The sequence below is a fragment of the Neodiprion virginianus genome, chromosome 4, assembly GCF_021901495.1.
Source record: "Neodiprion virginianus isolate iyNeoVirg1 chromosome 4, iyNeoVirg1.1, whole genome shotgun sequence".
Lineage (NCBI taxonomy): Eukaryota > Metazoa > Arthropoda > Insecta > Hymenoptera > Diprionidae > Neodiprion > Neodiprion virginianus.
Genome location: NC_060880.1, coordinates 17,224,288 through 17,245,802, shown reverse-complemented (window position 1 = coordinate 17,245,802; position 21,515 = coordinate 17,224,288). Strand labels below are relative to the sequence as shown.

Genomic DNA, 21,515 nt, shown 5'->3' with positions numbered 1-21,515 from the left:
GACTAGACTTATTCCCTCCTTTTCATACTTTCCTTCAGACCGTAAAAAATCGTTAATTAGTAACGATTCTACCTGGTAAATAATGATTCAAGAAAAAAATTTTGCTACCTTTGAAATTGATAAAATAATGAATTCGCAAAATGAAAGAAATAAAAAAGAAAAAGAAAAATTGAAAAATGCCAGAAATTTCAAATCAGGCACGGTAACTGTGAACGTTGTTCAAGTTGGCACAGAATTCCCCATACAGATGCGTGTATAAAATCGTCTCTAGTGTTCATCATACAGAAGTAGAGACACAGAGAAAATCGCGGACCGCCCGGAGTCCTCGAAATTTAAATTCTCCAACGAAGGCAAACCGAATCACGTCCCTCCTCCACTTTATAGAGGCATAGGTGTGTGCGCTTGCCAACCAATTAGAGTTTCCGCCACATCCAGAAGAAAAAAATCACAAATTACGTTCGGTACTTTATAAAAAGAGAGGAACAAAAAAAAAAAAAAGAAATATGTATTAAAAGACGGAGAACCACCTTTTTTCATCTTCCCCTAAACTTTGTTTACATTTACCCACCCTCAACGTCGAAGCAGCCGACAAACGTGTCTTGATTAACCTCCTGAATTCCAGAATTGCTTCTTCGCCGAGAGAATTACTTTGACGGACGATTGCAGAATTTTTTTTTCATCGTTTTCCATTCGATTAACGAGAACGCGGAAAATGTCTTCAGGTAATAGAAATTGTCTATAAATTATTATTATTATTGTTGTTGTTGTTATTATTATCGTGTGAATTCTTACCTCAAAATAACAAATGTGGTAGAATAAATTAGTTTTCATTTGAAATTAGTAAATAAAATATTATATGTACCGTCAACTTATTGAAAATTTGAATAGTTCTCGCTAAAATTAAACAAATTAAGTATTGAAAACTTCAATTATCTTTCGCTACATTATAAACGATTCGATAGATGAAAGGGAAAAAAATTGCTCGACTAATTTTGAAAAATTATAAGCTGACTTTTTTCGTAAAAAAATTGTCTGATCAGATTTTGCATTCAGCTTCTCGATCAGTCAAAAGAATCCGATTAGTGTAATAATAAGAGAGAAAGGTACGCAATAGTAATTCATTGTCATAAAAACAATATGATTTTGGCTATTTTTAGATAATAATGCATTGACGAATTACAAATTTTTACCAATTTAACCAAAATACGATCAATATTTTCAGAGTAATTTTTCATTTCAGATATATTATTTCATACATCGATTTATCGATCACAAGATTCTCAAAATCACCTCAACAATCTTATCCACAGATGTTTTTTGACCAGACTGTACACCTGATACATTACTCGTCCATAAATTTGTCGATTCCCAGCGATGATTGACGAAGGACGAATCTCGAATTCCTTGAAAACTCCGCCGCGAGATCCCTTGCAACGTGATACACGGATCATTGCAGTTTCACGATCAGTGATCCCAAATTTCACGTGTATAAATTCAAGATCTAGTGGATGCAGCCCTTTAAGCCAGACGGCTTTTCTATGGTCTCCACGAGCCGGCGTTGCTTACATTACGACGTCGTTCCCCTCCATCGGAATCCTCCCCACACGTCGCCTTTCATAAAAGGCTTTTATTTTCCCCTCTCCCTCTGCGTTTTCTCCCCATTTCTCTGTACTTCCATTTTTAACTCGCTCCTTCTTGTCCCCCATGCGATACGAGTCTGCGGTAATAATTATAGGAGGACAAAAATACAGCACGCAGATTCTTGTACGTGATTCAAAAACTTTTCCCAAAACGTCTCCGAAACTTGAACTGAAGAGTATAAAAAAGTTCACCGTCATGGAAGATCGTCGGGTTTGTCGGAATCTGTCACAAATCGTCTGATGTTGTAAAATTGTGCGTGGAATCTGGTTGAATCTAAATTATTTAGCGATATGTTTTGAAATTTGTCGCGTCCCATACGAAACGCTTTACGAAATTTTCGGATGTTTTACGGAACCTTGTAACATCCTACGAATTTCTTCAAGTTCTGCGTCACCTTAAGAAATTTGTTCAATTCCACGAAATCTTATCAAACCCGGACGGATTCTGATAAATTGCGTACAGAACTATGAAATCGGAGAAACTAGTCGTTTGGAAATCCCTTAAGAATTTTTTATTATTTGTTTTTAAATAGTCGTTTCGATACTGCCGTTATTTTTGATAATCAACAGTTTTATCTGATAATAATAATCAATTTTTGATAAAATAGTCATCTGAATAAAATGCGCCATCGTATAAAATTGAAATCAAACAAGTCGGCCAGATTTTTAACAATCTTGTAGCGATTCCAAATTAAGAATCGATATGTGACAATAAACTTTCGTTAATAAATCCGGTAGTTTTCAATTTTGTGTGTGTTAGAAAATATTCTCGATACATATTCAATGTTCAACTATCTCGTGATAATATTGATAAAAGAAGTATTCAGTTTCGGCCAGCCAACCTCCTTTAAGGAGTTATCTGGGACGGCTAAAACTAGGGTTGTATTTAAGAATTTTTTTGCGTATAAAACTGAATTCGATGCCACAACAATAACAAATATTTTAAAACTGGGACGTGTTTTTGCTGCTAGCGATTGCGATACCGGACGTGCATCCGCCATTTTTTATCGGGGAAAAAAAAACCTTGAAGTAGATAGATAAAACTATTACTTGTCGAGGCCGAATTCAGAAATCAATTTTTGTCGTATCGTAGCAGTGTCTGGAATAAAAAAGACAATTTTTCATCTCAAATTGTTCACTACTCACGACGGAAAAAAACAACTATACCAAGTATCGAAAAAACGGCTGGACAAGTACTAGATTATATAACTGTGCAAAACTATATCCCGATCGTTCCAATACTCGCGGAGATATTTCTGGTAGCGATTTTGAAAACACTGTTTCAAAAAAAAACGCGTTTCAATTTTTGAATACATTTCACACTGTCAACGAAATAACTGGTTTGTTTCAAAACTTACAACATGAAATCGTTGATTCCTAATCCAAATGACGAATCTTCCCGAGATGTCGACTCTTCCATTAGATTTGTTTTTTTTTTTTGCCGTGTCAACCTAATTCATCCGTATTTTGGTGCCCTTTTCGTTGCTCGCCCAGTCGGTTACAAAACGCTATTACTTCGTCATCGCTGCAAATTACTTTATGAAATGTTCAGGGTAAACACTCAAAGGATCTGTCCTTTCCAAGGAGCATCTTTTTTAAAAAATCGATTTTTTGTAACCTATCCAGGTGTAGACGTTGCATCGTTTACTCGTCTCTCTCTCTCTCTTCAGTTTCGGGGGTGAGTATCAGGGGCGCAGACATCCCCGCCCATTTCGTGATCAATATTACGCCCCTGGCAGCCTGCAAGCAAGCTATAGGAGGCCAGAGGCGAGCGCCAAGGTATTCGCGGTCAGGCCAAATTCCAAGTCATGTACAAACACGCGCCTATGTATATATATATATATATATATATATGTATGTACGTATGTATAATACGTTCCGTCCATAATCCCTATTACGCCGCATAATAATGCGCGATATTGTACGCAGCGGGGGAGAATGGACGATTCAGTGGAAAACGAGGGGTCTTCCAATCAAGTAATCACGGTGCCAATATCATTCGAAACGATTTTGTAATCTCCGAAAACATACCGAAATAAGTGATATTAGAACGAAATTCTTCGTCAGTAATCGCTGGTAGTCGTGAAGAATCATTTAGGATTGTACAGAGATCAATTTGTAATTTCATGAAGATGTGTGAAATCTTATAGAAATCATGAGAAATCGCTTACAAGTCAAAGTGAAATTTACTTGTAAAGTAATCTATTATAATCGCTCTGTAAAATGTAAGTAATTATGAAATACCACAATCATTGTGTCACTTTTTTCTCAGTATAACCGTCCTTGGTGAAAAGTCAAGCCTCATCTTCGTGTTCTTAATTTTTTATTTTATTATCCGATTGGCAATAGTCAGATTACAGATTTTTGAGACGGGAAAATTTCGGGAGTCATGTGAAAGTAATAACGGAGAATGAGAATCGGTTGTACGAATTTTCTTTGAAAGTGGTAGAAAATATGTCTCTTTTTCTCGAACGCGTCAACAAGACTGGTCAAATTGGGAATAAGAATTCATATTTTGTAAGTATGAAATATGCCCGTCGTCCGGCTAATTTGGTATTTTTATATTTTTCCCGAACGTAATTGGATCGTAATTTTGATGCCGTTCGAAGAATTTTTACTTCAATTACTTCGTCAACCCGGAATATTTGGAAAGGCTTAAATCGGAGAAAACAAATATTACGATCACTCACGATTAAAATCGAAGAAATCAATTTTCTTCCAAACATCGTCATTTTTCTTAATTGTTTTCAAAGAGACGTCCGATCTCTAGTTTAATCGATCAATCGATCGAACAGTTTCAGTTTTAAACCGTTTTCAATGCGGTACGTCAAACTGGAATAATAAACAACTAGTAGCGTATTTAAAATACCTCAGTCAGAATGGGAAAAAAGTTTTTATTCGACCATTGCTGCAAACTTTTTGTCCCTCTTTAATACAAATATCTCGTAATTTCGTCGAAGGATTTCGATGAAGAAAACCAAAAAAATAAATAAAAAAAAAAAACCCCCGATCCAAAGATAAGAGAGTCAAATAAAGGAAGCAACGACGAAGGTTGACGTCACGAAATGACGGGGGAGGATTTGCCTCCTCTTTGGCGATTAGTGCGGCCCTAGGAGGCGCTTAGGATCGGAAGATTTGGAACACTCACCCTCCGAATCAGCCGGGAAACTGAACCGGCGAAACCCGGCGAAGCGGCAGGAACCATTTCGGCTGTTCTCAGAGTGCTGTTTGTATTTGTACAAGTAGTAATATCGGGCTCCAGTCAGACCGCACAGCTCCTTCCCGCTCTCTGCTCCTTCTCATCGTACGTACGTATATAATGTATACATGTACTATGTGCTACGGTTTTAGTTATGTAACATTTGTGTTATACGAGCTGAAACCGTGTGCGAGATTTACATTCGTACGTGAATTGGACACGTACGTGCACTGAGAGAAATTTTTAGTTCCGGTTACCGCTCGGTCCTTAACCCATTTTCATTTTTTACCACAATCGAAAAATGTAGTTCTAGGTAGAAAATGAAAATTAGTTTTCTAGCCGTTACCGGAAAGTCTAGTATCCGTTACTATTCTTTCTCGTTACGATCACTGTTACTAGATGTTCTTGTAACTGTTGCGAAAATTTGATGCGCGTGGAACAATAAATTGATGTTAAAGCCTAATTTAAGTAAAAAAGTAGAGTATACCGAACAAACTGATTTTGCGTTGCAATTACCAAAAAAGGATCGACAATAACGCAAAATGGTTACGCGTACCTAGTTTTTCATAATTCCGACTATATTCAAACAGTTTTTTTAACGATACCTGTTTCACTGATTTTTCTCAGTTAGGTAAACCTTTGACCTTGTGAAAATCGATACTATTTTGTGAAACCCTTTATATATTTAAACTTTTCGAACTATTTACAAGCTACTCTGATCAAATTGGTTGAAATAGGCACGAACTTGATTTTTTTCATTGCAGTAACGTAGGTATAAAGTGTGGAACACTTCGAGGTATGGAAACATAAATCAATTTTTTACAATGATATTGAAGCGTTCGCGATTGAAAAAAAATCCTAGAAATCTATGCCGACGAAATATTTAATTCGCGATGAGTCCTTTTGGTGCGGAAAGCGATGATTATCAATTTCTCACTGAACTTGAAACAGAAATAATTATTACAGGAATATTGGAGATGTACAAGTGTATTTGAAGGTTAATAACAAGTAATTACAAAAATAAACAAGTTTTAAAGCATGTTGATGAGCAAAACTGAATTGGTAATAAACGAAATGCTGGCAAGAAATCGGCCACGAAATCCTGAAGCTTATGTGAAGTTGATACAAAATCTTTGCAACGTCTTGCAAACATGAATACTAGAAAAAAAACAAACAAAAGAACAGCATTAATTTCTTGGAGGAATTTATAGTAAGGCTCCTGGAGAAATTGTTTCATCCTATTATTCAACTGGAAAATTTGGAGTACGTAGAATTTTGGGACATCGTTTTGTTAGCAAATGAATTCTCAGTGTTGAAATTTTCTAAAACCAATTTTGGAGAACTGTAACATAGTTTGTTCTTCGTAATAATTTCATCAATTATAGCTTTAAACATCGGTTCTCAATATCAGATTTCTGTTTCTGTGTAATTGATAGATCCGAAAAAAAAAACAAGACAATTTATAATTTGGAGGAGATTTGTAGAGCTTCTTCTAGAATCAACCGATTAATGTTCTCTTTGAAATTGAAATAATTGTAGACTTTGTGATCATATTACAATGTTTCGATAATTGCTAAGTACTCACGAATAAAATTCACATTTTCAACATTTTCCCGCAAAAACTGGTGACACTGATTTAATTAATTCAATTACTTGATTAGCTTCGGTTCCACTCGCTTAGCGAAGCTTTGTTTCACTAATTGATATTCGTTTCAGAACTTTTATTGCGCTTTCTCAATTATAAACTTCATACAAGTATTGCTAACAAGCTCATTGTCAGCTAGAAATTGGAATTTGAACTAATTGGACTTGCATCGGATTATCGAATACCTAATTTCAAGTGAATTGTAATGGTCAAAATCGTTTTGCAAATCAGGAAATTTATTGAAACAAGTGTTTTGGCAAATTTTTCCTCATATTATTTGTTGTTTTAAAATCATTCACGGCTTGAAACGAGTTTTGAAAAATCGTCACGGAGAAACAATCAAATCGAAACATCGAGTTACGTAAGTTCAAAAAAAAAAAAAAAAAAAAAAACAAAAGTTCAAGCTTACATTAGCAAAATTTCCACAGTTTTGATTACGAATTAATCATACTCACTCATCATTTGTACAAAAATAATTATGCGCGTCTGATTGCGTGACAGATTAAAAAATTACGATGGCACAACGAGTGTCAAAAATTAAGTACTTAAACAAAATCCGAACGTTCCCTGAAAATTTGTGACGTTCGCAGGAAAGTTTATTCATTGTACTCGAACGAAACCTTCCGATCGACCAAGTCGTTCGCTTTTTGTTCATTTGTTTTTCGATAAATTTAGCAAAATTTTTCAACGATCACGGATTGTGAAAATTTTGAAAAACCTTTCTCGCCTTCGGAATGTTCGAGGTTCGAGGTTCGCACTGACTGTACCTCGTGGAGAACGCCGGACTGTACGTCTGCCTCTCTAATCTGCAGGCTATTGTGACACTCCTCCACTTCTGCTCCCCCCTCGCTCGTCACTCTCCAGCTCTTGCCGCCTCCACCGCCGTTCTCTCCCCTCCTTTACCGCCCCCGCGAGGCCTCTCGATGTCAGCAGACAGCGTGGCTTCAAGCTTCAAGCTTCAAGCTTCAAGTTCCAAGCTTCGGGCTGCGCCGCGTGCGCTTACTTTGCTTCTCGTTTTTAGGCACGATTAGCGCAGAGCGGAGTTCCTTGTAGGTTTGTCACAGCGAGAAACGTCGCTTTGAAATGAGGAAAAAAAAAAAAATTACCTCAACCTCAAAGCCGTTTCATAGATCACACAACCCTTTTCTAACATTTTCCTACGCGTATGGCCCGTTTCACTGGTTATCGGCAAACGAACTGGGGCCATTTTGATTCTTCTACAATTTCCACGTACAATGCGAATATACCGCAAGGTTCAAAAATGCTCGTTTTACGGTTTAACAGAAACACCTTGAGTAATTTTATAACTTTTAACAGATTCCTACTCAAATTTGAATATTTATCGTTTTCTCATCGCGGAAGAAATATGATCTAAGGTGTTTTCAATAAGGAAAAGTCTGATATCTCCGATCGTGGAATTCGTATCAGACGTTAAATCTTGGAAAACTGTGTAGAAAAAAACACGTTTTATCACAAAAAAAACTTTTCGTTCGGCGTCCAGATTTTCTTTCATATTTTATGTCCTTGTGCAAAAGGTTGCAGTGTTTCACACAAAGGCCTCAATTTTTTTTTGAAAGTACTCCATATTGGATCATGGCAGAACCTAGAATTCATTTCATTAGGGATGACATTTCTTTTTTTTATCAAAATAAAATATTTTCGTCTCATAATGTTTTCCGCGAAATATATTTCAACGTATACGAATAACATAACGAAATCGATCTCTTCAAAGTTACGAAGTTCATCAACTGGCTTTTCTCGAGCTAGATTTCTGAAAATTGTAGGATTTTTGAATCATAGTACACGATGAAAATATGAAAACATTTGAAAATCGAATTTTTCACTCAGGGTCGTTAACGGATAATTGGTGAACCTGTACCGGTACGCATTTCCAAAATTTTGCCGCTTGGATCATAAAAAACGCATTTGTAAAAAAAATGCTATAGTCGCAAAAATAAAAAGCTTACCCTCAATTATACGCGTATCGTCGTCTCGTTGCAATTCCAATTTATGTATATTTTCATTATGAATTATCGTCTGAGAAAAACAGAAAATAAAAAAACTCACCTGGATGTACAACAATCGGGTCAAATTTGACGTCCGTCGATCGAGATGCGGTGACCTTGAAAAACGGCTGGATGGATGTTACGATCGACGGTGTTTTGGGTCAACGACCCGAAGCCCCGCGGCGCCGCTTCTAGCACGGCATCTCGAAATAGGATCGCTGAACACGTATAAATATGTATAACACGTACACTCGTAGAATACTTAACAGCCGACTTGAATAACTTCCGCCTGTTTCCCCGACTATACACGTAGCGATACGCGTGGCGAAAATTTAAAAGGTGAAAACAAATTATACGGATGAAAAGAGCCCGAGGCGCGAGCGTTGCTGGGACAAGATGGCGGCGCATCTGGGCATCAGCTGATCGTTTCAGCAAAATTATACAAATATCAAAGCACGGATAATTATCTCGTCCAAGCTTTCAGACTTTCCATTTGTTTCACGTCGTTGATACTTACTGACTTACACATTGGGCATAATACGATTTCTGTTATTAGGTAGTATACATTTGATGGATCTCTTCTTTGTTCATCGAACAGAACAAGAAATCATCTAGGTATTTTCTTACAAATCTGATTGAGTGAAATAATTATGAGAACTCGTTGAGCGATAATATGTATTGTTTTCATCACCGGAAATTATGACCGAAATTCAATGATTCAACAGTTCAAATTACAATCACACAAAATTCGACTGATTTGAACTTGCCGAGCGCAAAGAAATTTGCCATTTTTGGGAAAGTTTTATTTTACATTAAAAAAAAATACTATTGTCATAATTATAAAGTAACATGTTACACCGATTTCAATTAAAAAATTTTCACATCATCTTAATTGTGTAATAATTCGTCAATTACAAACATGCTAGACTTACTCATGGTAAATTTAGCGAATTTTTCTTCAGAAAACGCCAGTCAATCTCAATGATCTACGTACCGTGAACTATAATGCGAAGGTTTTTCCAAATGGATCACATGTTTTACCGTCAAAGCAAATCTAAGACTTGAATTATTTCACGTCGGATTAAGTTTTATTATAAATTGCCTTTGCTATATTTTTTTTTCTCTACTTTGGGATTGAGTCATTTTTCAATATTCCGCTCTTCGGTGTTTTCAACGAAAAAAGTATAGAAAAAAAAATCATTGTAACTGTTTCAGGAAGATGAGTTTTCACTAGCCCTTATCTCCCCGATTGTAAGTCTAGAGAATCACCTCCAATCATTTTGAGATGATCATCTGAACGTGTAATCAATATTTTGCCCGACAATATCTCGAGAAGCGATAAAAGGAAATAAAAATCATTTCTCACAATTCCGATCTCAACCGACGCAGCTCTCCATTTGGAACAAATTAGATTTCAGATCTGATGGGCATTGCCGATTTCAGTTGCCTATTTTTTTTTACGAAAAACATGATATCAGAAATCGAAGATTCTACATATAATTCCTCGATATTTTCTCAGCTCGAGAGGTTTGACAGGAGTTTTGAAAAATACATAAAAGGATACTACAAGTCTATTAGACTTACCTAGTCTCATTAAGTCTTGATTGAACCTAATGCTGTTCATTTTATACGTAAACATTCGGTATTATATTAATTTTACTTTTCTCCATAAAAATTGTTCCAAAATGCATAAAAATAAATCTTGACGTGCTGTAAAAAAAAAAACAGCGCTATACGTTGATTCAAAATACCTAATTACCTAAAAAAAAAAGAAAGCATTATCACTTGATCCAGAAATTGAAAGTTATATTAATTATCGCAGGCATGTGTAATCATGTTTTCCAACATATCTACATTTACGACGTGGCGCGATTTTTCAGGCTTTTAATAAAAATAATGCAAAAACGAGGAATTGAATTACAGTCCGGTGTGTATACACGGGTAAAGTACATACTTACATAAGCGTCGAGGAGAAGGACCTCGGAGATTAGGTACGTCGTTAAATCAAGGAGGATCACGGTGGTATAAGAATGAGATGAGAGTTGGGGGAGGGAGAAGGATGGTGATTGGGGAGGAGGGTGTGAGGGGTGGGGACCCTAATCCTGAATTAATCTCGGCCCACGACTTTGGGGGAGGGGGGGGGGGGGGGGAGAAAAATAAAGTAATCCGCTAAGAGAGCTCCGTCTTTACGGTGTAACGGGACGTTTACGAGAAATGACAGGAAAAACGAAAAAGCAGTATCACCTACATCTATACATTTACTGTATACAACGAGAGGCAAGGTTCTCGTCGTTTGCAAGTTAAGAAGATCAAAACACGCCGAAAACCCGCTAATGTACTCGAGTGAAATCTTCAAAGGAGAATTCTTTACCTCTGCCCTCTTTTAATTATGTTTTTATTGTACGGTTTCTCATTTGTTTTACAGTGTTGAATAATTTTTATTCAGACATCATGCAATTAATCGGTATACGTTATTTGGGAGGGAAGAGAGATCGAGAGACAGTTAGAAAGAAGGACAGTCTTTTACTTTTACCTGGCAGAGTGCTCCTAGTGGAAAAAAAATACATTTTGTCGGAAAATTTTTAATGACTCGATAAGATTTACAATATCAGTAGTTGGATAAAGCACACGTAATAATATGTTTATATGTAATGAGTATTGATTCGAAACTGTAACTAGACAGCTTGTTTATTCTACACAGTTTCTTGCTGCTAAACACGTCGATCTCGTCGTAACAGGCAATGCGTTAACAACTATTTCGTACAAATGTGTACGTGTGTGTGTGTGTGAATATATTTGAGTTACTATAAGCGAGAATGCTTGAGTACCTCATACGTCATACTTCATTTATCTTCATCTTGTCCTACTTCGTCTTTATCTTTCCTTCTTAGTTTTTTCGTGAATCGTGTATATTTCAGAGCGTACCGATAAAAATTTCACACAGATTCCATTCAGGTATTAAATCTGACGTCACTTTTCGTTACAGAAACTTAAAATGGCATTTTCGTTTCGCCATAACGACAAGAATCGGATCCTTTTGACTTTGCTTCTATTTTGCTTGTTTTTTTTAAATGATAAATGGCGTGAGACTCTCCGCCGACGTTTAACCGAGGATGCGTGGACCTTTTCCTGCTGTATAATTCAATCGGGTGTCTCACCCACAGAATTATATATGGGCGTGTCCATGTGAAAATACGAGGGGACCATAAAGAGAAAAAAAAAAGAAACGCTTGCGGTCCCGGTTTTCATGCAAAATTGATTTACATAAAAAAGAAAAAAACGACTATCCAAGCTTTTAACACTCGAAGAAAATTAATCTTATAAATTATGAATTTTCCAGATTATACGTGGTAAATTGAAAATGTTATTTAGTTACCGTATTTAAGCTCCTATAAATCAGCAAGGGATTCATAGAAACCTTGCGCTGGTTTAGTACGAATATTAAATTGCTTGTAGTGCAGTAATTAACAATAGTAATATTGAAAGACTAATACAAGGTTATATAAAACATTTGATGTATCGATGAAAACAATTTCCTCTAAAACAAATAAAATTAAAATAAAATAACTTTGTGCATCCACAAAATGTAGAAAAAATCGCTAAAAATATCGTGGTACAAAATACTTGATGGTTGAAAACTTGATATTTCAACTTGATTCTCGAGTTTTTTTTCACTTTTAGAATAAATATGGTTTATGATTTTATGGATTTTTATATGATTCTTAACACTGTCCACGCGATACAGAACATTATGAATCATGCATGGATTTATGACAGAAAGTCAATTAGGCATTCCACGCAACATCGAGGTAAAAATATAAAAACAAAACCGATTCAATTACTGTTGGCGAGAAATTCTGCATCTGGTTCTCTTATATTTTCGCTGTGGAAATTCCGAACTCCTGCAGGAAAATCGCAGGCAGTCCATTGCATTAATTTTACAGCGTATAGAATAGTTTGATTGTGAGTTTGAAACTCCGACGTGCACAAATTACCTGCCTGTTATTAATATCTACCTGAATTTATAAAACGGTGACAATAACTAAGCTTCTGAGTGCGCGGAATGAAACGTAACTTCACTTCCTCTTTGACCTATATTAATTTTATTCCATCGTACAAACAGCGCGCCAAAAACAAGCAAAACATCATGAAATCGCAATTCAGTACACCCAAAGTTAATTTTTTGTTAAAGGGAATCTACACATTTATTCCCTTCAGATATCGTCGAAGCTGTGTACGAGCTTTTTAGTATATTTATATTTTCGATATAACGAAACAACAAAATTAATCGTAACTTTTCGCCTCCGTTCTCATCACATTTATTCTGATATATAACTGTGATATCGGTTGCGGCTGAAAAAATGAAAATTCAGTCAACTTAATTTGAACGTACCGACAACCACCAATTTATATACGTATAAGTATAGGTTCAACAATGCTTATTACTTTTTCAACGTGAAATTGATATCAATATCATTTTTCATGAAACGTTTCATTAGCTTATTTAAAATATGCAATTGGAGAAAAGGAAATCAAATTTATAGAGGAAGGGGGGGGGGGGGGGGGGGGGGGGCAATACGGGGTACCCCAAAATTTGCGTAAAAATCTTTTTTTTCGACAACTTCGCAAATGGTCAAAAATGTCATCCAGCATCATTTTACACTATTAAAAGCTTTGAAAAATCATTCTTATACTTTTTGCGAAAAAATACAAACAAAAGAAATGGAAATAACTAGAAAAAACTTTTTTTAAATTACGTTGAGAGTAAATTTTATTACTAACGTTAATTTAAAAAGTAATTATTACACGTATTTTATTTACTTGAAAAAAAAAAAACTTTTTTTAGGGGTACCCCATTTTGCCTGCAAAAATAAAATTTCAAAAATTGACATTATTTACGTTGTTTGCAACTAAAGAAAAGAAAATTTAATATATTTACGTTCACAAAATTTTGGTATTTCCTCAAGTACCCCGTTTTGCCCTCCCCCCCCCTGCCCCTACAACCTAGTCGAAAACATTGTAAAAATGAAAATATACGAATTTTCCTGTCAACACACCGAGATCAGAATTTGCTTGCTGTATTGTTTTTCTTTCAATCGATGAAGTAATTGGTTAGATTCAAATAAGTAAATTTTATAAATTCACCAACAACATTATGTTTAATTTTTTGCAGTAACAACAAGGTTTCGGAATAATTATACACGAGTTACACTGAGAAAAATGTCATTTATTGTAGTAACTGGCAAAAATTCAGCAAAACAGGTATCGTTGAAAAAACAGTTCGAATATTGTTGGAATTACGAAAAACGAGGTACGCGTAACCATTTTGCGCTATTGGCGATTCTTTTTTCAGTGAATCTGTGTTTTTTCGTTGCTTCACAACAGCGTGTATTTCGATCGATTTCTGCACGCGGAGGGGAAAATTGACGCGATCCATCGAGTTACGCGCGAAATATATAGGCGCCAGTCTGGGAACCACTTCGCAACCCTTAATTGGCTCTGACCCCAGTATTAATTAGTTTACATTACACTCCCGACGCTTCCGTGCTTCCCACATGCCATTTACCAGCCAGAATCTTCGGCCCTGCTACTCGATCCCTGCATCGCCATTCGCCGCGAGCTGCCTGAAAACCGCGTCGGCCATTATTTAGGAATATACCGATCCGGGCGCCAAAGTGCATTGCGCGTATAGGCGATTCCCCGAATCATAGGCCAGCTTCCGAATGCCGAGACTTTCTTCGACTCACTTTACTTCAGCAGACGAAAAAAGTGCTGTTCCGGGCTGCTTTGTTCACTTCAAACTTTATACAAATATCTGCAACGTGTTCACATTTTTCTTCTCAGTTAAGTTAGCGACTACATATTAGTGAAGATAAAACACAAAAGTGAAGATAAACGCGGGCAAAAATCTTTTCGTACGATCAGATAAATTTTTGTGAAATTATATCCTAAATTTTACCTGACGTAATTACGTAAAGTTGTACTCAAAAATTTGACACATTTTGTATGATTCTACATATTCTTGTATAATGTTATAACATTTTATCCAAATTTATAAGATCATGTAAGATTACATGAAACTTACGATTCTTCAAAGTTTTTTATGATTCTGAAATATTTTATGAATTTGCGTTAAATTATTTAAATTTATTTCAGCTTATTTAAAATTATAGAAAATCGTGTAAAATTGTGTGCTCACAATTTTATATGATCTTACCAGGTCAAGTTCGAGCTGTAATTTCATATAAATTTTATCTAATATCTAGATCCTGGAAGTGGATTACCAGAATAAAAAATCGTTTTATTTTTTTTCACATTTTTTAAATATTCGTCTTTAGATCCCATCGAACCTTAGAGTCGGAAAAATCTCAAAACATGCTTTGAAATCATTAGCGAAAGAACGTTTCATGATTTCAATTCATGGACCTTATTACTGTCACATTGTGGGTGTTGAGTACTTTTATTCCGAAGAGGTTCTCGCAACGGCTTCAAAAATACATATTTTCTATTTATCAGTGTGGAAAACTATGAAAACTTGATAAATACGACTGTTAAAAAGAATAATGTTCACTCATTTTCAAAATATTGAATAATAATATTGAAATCATTATTTAATATTCATTTCCGCCGATTATACAAAGTCTTATTTAATTTAGCAAACTTGTGATTATTGGCCTCCACTTTTTCTTGTCTTTCTTTGACATAAAAATGGCTAAATTGTTGGTAATTAGTGCTTTACAAGAAACGCAGGATACAAAAGTTCAACTCATATTCACTTCGTAAATTTAATTTGGATTATCTACTTTTTTTACGGATAAACAAGAACCGTTGAATTTCAAAGTCGAAACAGTGGCATATATTTTAAATATTCGAATCTTGAAGTGTGAATGGAAGTGAATTTTGATACTTATATATTTCACGATATGAAGATACAAAACCAAAAATTCAAAGCAACGATGGTGATAATACCTTTACAAGGTAAAATTTCATTCACAATCGATGTATAAACAGGTCATCTCGTCGTCATCTTTTAAAGAATGTTGTTTCTTTCTTTTTTAAATTATATTTCAAATAACAGCAACAACAACAGCACCAACAACATTTGCAATCAAACTAAAGGTGTCAAATATTTTCTCGCATGAAAACGATTTACGAACAGCCGCCACACTGAAATTAAATGGAAATTGAAGTCAATCTGCGAGTGCATTTTCAAATGACAAACAGGAAAACGGAATCTCTAATTAGTGCATGCAGCCACAACGGCAGTCTCGTAAACTTTAAACTGCAGCTTTTGCGAATCCAATTACCGTGTTCCGCGAACTAGTTTAAGTGTAGTAGCGATTTTACCATTTTACACGATCGTTTCTCATCGTCGCAAATTGATCGTATGTCTTGACGCGTTATAAGATATCAGATATCAGAGTTGGCAGATTATTTTTTTCTCCGATGAATTCATCGTGTTTGAAATCCCTGTTATTATGACATGAGAACACCGTCGAAAAATATAGGCATGCATAATCCGAACAACTGATAAAGGTTCATCCTTTCCTCCGGTACTTCCGGTGTATGTTAATTAAAATCCATCCTAGAATTATATAGCAAGAATATGATTAATATTCCAAGAGTTTGATAGAGCCAGAAGAGTTTTTTATAATACGAACATAAATCTTATACTGTGAAAAATATTTTTTTGTTAATAATAAATTCTTCTGGAGTGAAATTTCTCGTTGTTAGTGGGCATGAGATCTTTCGTTGATTCTCATGAGTGTGCTGTAAGACAAGTTTGATTCGGACGAAATTTTGTATAACATCAGAATTTTTCAATACTTTTTTTGACATTAAAAAAGAAAATAATCAATACTCGTAGTTCAATAAAAATTTTCCTAAATCATGTACGGCTTCCATATTTAAATGTGGATCTGGACGTGTTAGTTTTCAAAATTAAAATGCAGCTTCCATTAAATTGATTAAAAATACTAACTCAATAACACTGAAAAATAAAATACTTAAGTAGAACTCGAATCCTTAGTCACGAATATACATACACCTGAATCTGATAAAAAAAATTAAATCCCAGCAAATGATTTTCATTCAATTTAAATTATTAATTATTCTTTTTCTTTTCCTTTTCTGTTCTCTACGACAGAAGAATGACAAAACACGCTTTGATCGAAGTAAATATTGTTAAATACCAGATTGATGAAGCAAGTTCAATTGAAAATAATGAAGGTAGAATGAAATTATTGAATGGAAAAAGAAAAAGAAAAATTAGGAGTAGCTGCTAGAAGGAATCGCCAATATTCAAGGATCGCGGCTAACTTTTCGCGATAATTAAACATTGTTTCACTAGAAAAAGCTCGGTGGCTTAGGTTGCCTCGTCGCCGAGCAGATTCGCGAGTCACTAATTACGGGATCTTAAGACTTGCAGCAGCAGGCTTGTTTCTTCTTACCGAGCTTCGCGAAGCGTCGATCCATTGTCTCCGAGGTCTCGTAGAAGGTACACGAACAAAGTGCCTGCCTGCCTGCCGAGAAGGAACTCGCTTTCAGTTTTTCACCTAATTAACCTTTCGTTCGTTACGCTCACGGATGTGCATCGGGCTCTTTCCATATCAACTTGACCCATGATTTTCCCCTCATCAATTTTGATTAGCTTCAAAAATTTTTCGCAAGTGTCCCCCGATCTGAAAAAAGTACTACTGAATTTTTTTTCAGATTTTTCTCCTCGAAGTGTCAATTTTTCTGTGATTATTTAATCTCGTCTCAAAATAGCCCCTTTTTAAAAACCGTGAAAAATTCTCAAATATCTTATTTTTTATCCCGATCGATCTGAGAGCCGTTTCATGGTGGAGTAATTTTTTTTTTTTTTTTTTTTTTTTGCATTTCGAACATTTTAAACAAATAAAACATCACGTTTCAAATTTCAATAAATTCTGAAAAACAACCAACAATTCTGTGCTTGGTTCTGAATCTTTTGACTCAAAAATACAGAATTTTTGTTGTCATTTTTTGAAAACTTCCGGAACGTTGAAACGTGATATTTTGTTTGTTCAATACGTTAAAAGTGCTGAAAGAAATAGAAGAAAATTCTTCCCGCCACGAGACGTTTATCAAAATGATCGTAGTGAAAAATTAGATATTTCAGATTTTTTAAAAAAGGTTGATTTTGAGGTGAGCCTGAGTAATTGAAAAATTGTGAAGCGAATCAAAGATGATGAGGGAAAATCAGCGTATATAACAGGGTGTTTCGTTTGAAAGCTACATTTATGTTTTTTTCGAATTTTCGAACTCGACTTCGAACCACTTCTATAATTATAATTTTTGTTACTTTCTGTTATTTGCGATTTTTCTTCAGTCACGATGATAGGCTTTTCAAGCCTTTTATTTATACGATTTTTATCATTTTTCGTACATTTCATTTTTTTGCAGGATGTTTTTAAAAAGTTACCGCATCGATTTTCAAAGAATCAAAGTCTGTACGTACATTTTTATCACCAATTTCGCGAAGAAATGGATTTTACTATTTTATATTGATCTACGCTCTAATTATTTTAACAAAAAAAAAAAAAAAAAAAAAAAAAAAAAAAAAAAAAAAAAAAAACGATTTAGAATTTCATGAATCGTATCGTCGTATTAGATTCGTTATTGCATAATATAATATTGTTGTATAATGGAATGGAAACAGATCTTTTGTGATGTGTAGATTCTACTGTACAATTTACAGTTAACCTGTTCAATCGATCTGCGGATTCGTCTACTTTATGAAAATAAAGTGAAATTATTGATGATATTAATGATAGATATAAATGGAATCGTCTGATTTAAAACGAGAATGCAAAACGCGAACCAGCATTTTCACTTTCTTTTGTAAACTCCTTTCGAAACGATTACTCAACATCCATGGTATATTTCAATCTGGAGAAGATAATAAGTCGTATTAACGATTTCATAATACTGCCAAATTTCTAGTGGTATGCACGTATTTAAAAAACCAAAAATCTGAAAATGTATATTCTTCAAATATGTTTTCGCATGACGATAAAATGTCAAGCTCTTGGAATTTCTGATAAAAAAAAAAATATTCACACTTTTTCGGGAAAAAAACGTTCTTGCCTTGTTAAAGTCAACTCCTCGGCACACTTTTTCAGTCGCACATTGTACGCGTGGTAAATTTTCGTCGAAAATCAAGAAACGAGATTGAAATTGAAGCGAAACAGTTATCCGGTTTATCCGTGAAAATTGAACTTTTCGGGGAGCTTTATTACCCTGAAAGTGGGTTTGAAGGACGGAAAGAGAAGTCGCGGTGCCCGAAATTACAAAACCTACGATCAATATCCAATTTACTTACGCAAAGTCGTCCCGCAAGTATGTCATCTACGCAATGTCACTTGCAGCTTTTCCTCACCTTCGCGAAAGCATCTCCTCTACAATTCTTTCAAAAAACTTGAATGGCAATAAAAATTTCCGAATTTTTAAAACGGCCTTCACGGATTCAGGCTTGAATCTGTCGGCGGGGAAAAAAAAAAAACTCGAACAGACCGCGTTTCCAGGATTCGGAGCTTGCGCGGCAGGACCTGTTGCAATCCACAGGAGACTGCAGGACACGGTCTTCTTCCCTCATACGATTAGCACATTGACTCGCTTCACCGCACTGTTTATTTTACTCTGGCACAATATTGTCTGGTAAATGAGAATTCCGGAGCGACCGAATGTGTATGAACGTAAAGAAGTCGAATAAATATTCAAATACCTGAGATAAATTGATCGCCGTGCTGATTATGTATTTTAAATTGACCAAGATGTGGAAAGAAACAAATCCAGGATGCAAATGAATTAATATCTTTTTCTTGATCTTGACCCGTCTTGTTTTAATAAATTCTTCCAGGCTTCTTTGGAATTAGGAATATTTCTTCGATACGTGTTCTCATTTTCACCAGGAAAACACCGAGTTTAAAAAAAAAAGTAACGTAACGCCAATTACGTGCTGATTTGAATCAGCATAAAAAAAAAAAAAAAAAACTCAGGCTTCTCGGTGAGAAATGATTATTTTTTAAGTACGAAATGCAATCAAATATTTGTTTCGAATCAATCCGTTTCAACGATTTATATAGCAGTAGTTTTGACTATTCGTATATTTGATTGATTATTTTATATGGTTCATTAGATTATTTTCTACGCTGGATTTTGTATGATTTACAAGCGCACAGATGTAGTTATCGTCGATATAGCTTCTGGTTAGAATTCAGATATTTATAGGTGGTCTACCTATCTCAGTGAAAATTGTTTTTCAACCTGATTCACCTAGAATTCGTAAAATAATACGAAGGGATCGATTGCAAGTTAAATATTCTTTATTATATGCAATAAGGTTTTTCCTCCGACTACTTTATGCAGCCCTCCACATCCTGTAGAAGAAAAGATTTATTTCATATATACATCTGTATTAGAACAAGCGGGCTTCAGCTGACCATAGCCAACCTGTAAGCTTCCCGTCTTTAAACTCGTTTCGAGCTGAAATAATGATAAAATGGACAACAAGAACAGCAAGATCGTTATCTCGTTCGAACTTTGGAATCCGAAAGTGAAATTCGTGATCGGCGATCCGGAAAACCTTGAAATACCAATTCTCATTAGAATAGAAATGTTTGAATTTTGAATTTTGGTAATCCTACTTTGGATTCGTGATCAGCGACCCTTACGGTATCAATTTTCATTCGAATCCTTTCATCCCTTCTCAAGACACCATAATTTATTCAAATAATTTGAGAAGTACCGAACCGACCTGATCCAAAATCAAATCAGTCCCAAGTTTGAAAATATCGCGTCTATCGCCGTCAGAGTAATAAAAATCCAATAACTCGTTCTCGAGATATCGCGGGACAAAAAAATTGATCTGACGCGTACAGACGTCCATCCGAAACGTCGAAATCCGCTGGAAACTCGACTTTTCATTTTCGGGGCGATTGCAGCAGGTTCCTCCTTCCTCTGAAAGCAGAGAAGCGGCACTGAGAAAAAGTTCATTTGTTATAGTAACTAGAAAAATTCAGTAAAAAAGTTATCGTTAAAAAAAAAAAACTGCTTGAATATTGCTGGAATCGGGAAAAACGAGGTACGCGTAACCATTTTGCGCTATCGTCGATCCTTTTTTGGTAATCGCAACCCAAAATCAGTTTCTTCGGTTTATTCCACCTTTTGAGTTGAACAAGGCTTTAAGGGGGTATTCTAGTGTATAGGCATGAATTTGAGGTGTTTTTTGAAGTGCTATAAACAAAAAACAAAAAATATTTTTACCATCCATTTTTTTATCAGGCGTTTATTATTATTTCACGATTACAAAAAAAAAAAAAACAAGTCAAAAAATACAAAATTGAAAGTGCTATGAGTTGTTGAAGTGGGGGGTACAAAAAAAATGGCGCGCCAATGTTGTCACGATTGCAAGCATTTTCAAAATCAGAAAAAAAAAAAAAAAAGATTATTAATCTACATAAATGCAGCTATCGTACTAACTAAAAAAAAGTCGAAAAAAAATTTTTTTTTGCCAAATTACGGCTGTCCGAAAAAATAATACGTTTTTTTTTTACTTTTTTGGACGTGTCTGAATTTTTTAAAAATAGTAAAAATTATTATTTCGTTATAATAATAGTTCGTGCGATAAAGACATGTATTGAGAAGATTCTCACCAAATTTCAAGTAAATCGGTTCAATAGAACTTGAGAAATCATGTCAACCGTTTTGAAAAATGTAGTTTTGAGAAAAACGCGTTTAAAGTTTCGAGTAAAATTCGTTCCAGCCGAGCCAGTATTGAAGACGTGTCACTAAAATAGCTATATTTCTGAAAATAATTGAAATTTTGACTTGTCCTTTTAAGGACACATTCTTGAAAGGTTAAGCTTTGAAAATATAAAAAAAAAAAATCGATTTTTTCAAATTTCTACACTAGAATACCCCCTTAACGTCAATTCATAGTTGCACGCGCATTGAATTTTCGCAACAGTTGCAAGAACATATAGCAACAGTGATCGCAACGA

At 35.0% G+C, this 21,515-nt stretch overlaps 1 protein-coding gene across 1 annotated transcript in view; it reads left to right on the top strand.

Annotated features, from left to right (window-relative positions):
• The window catches only part of LOC124304066 (poly(rC)-binding protein 3), a 122,422-nt gene that overhangs the window by 18,907 nt on the left and 82,000 nt on the right, over positions 1-21,515 (top strand). The gene's annotated exons all lie outside the window — the stretch shown is intronic.